Below are 498 nucleotides of genomic sequence, written 5' to 3' on the forward strand. Positions count from 1 at the left end.
ACAAGCTTTAAATGATACATTAAACAAGATGGTCTTAATTGATATTTATAGGACACTCCATCCAAAAACAACAGAATACACTTTCTTCTCAAGTGCTCATGGAACACTCTTCAGTATAGATCATATCTTGGGTCACAAATCAATCCTTGGTAAATTTAAGAAAACTGAGATCGTATCAAGTATCTTTTCCAACCACAATGCTATGAGGCTAGATGTCAATTACACGAAAAAATCTGTAAAGAATACAAACACATGGAGGCTAAACAATACACTACTTAATAACCAAGAGATCACTGAAGAAATCAAAGAGGACATCACAAAATACCTAAAAGCAAATGACAATGAAAACACAACAACCCAAAACCTATGGGATGCAGAAAAAGCAGTTCTAAGAGGGAAGTTTATAGCAATACAATCCTACCTCAAGAAACAAGAAACATCTCAAATAAACTACCTAACTTACACCTAAAGCAATTAGAGAAAGAAGAACAAAAAAAA

Source organism: Physeter macrocephalus, chromosome 1, assembly GCF_002837175.3.
Source record: "Physeter macrocephalus isolate SW-GA chromosome 1, ASM283717v5, whole genome shotgun sequence".
Lineage (NCBI taxonomy): Eukaryota > Metazoa > Chordata > Mammalia > Artiodactyla > Physeteridae > Physeter > Physeter macrocephalus.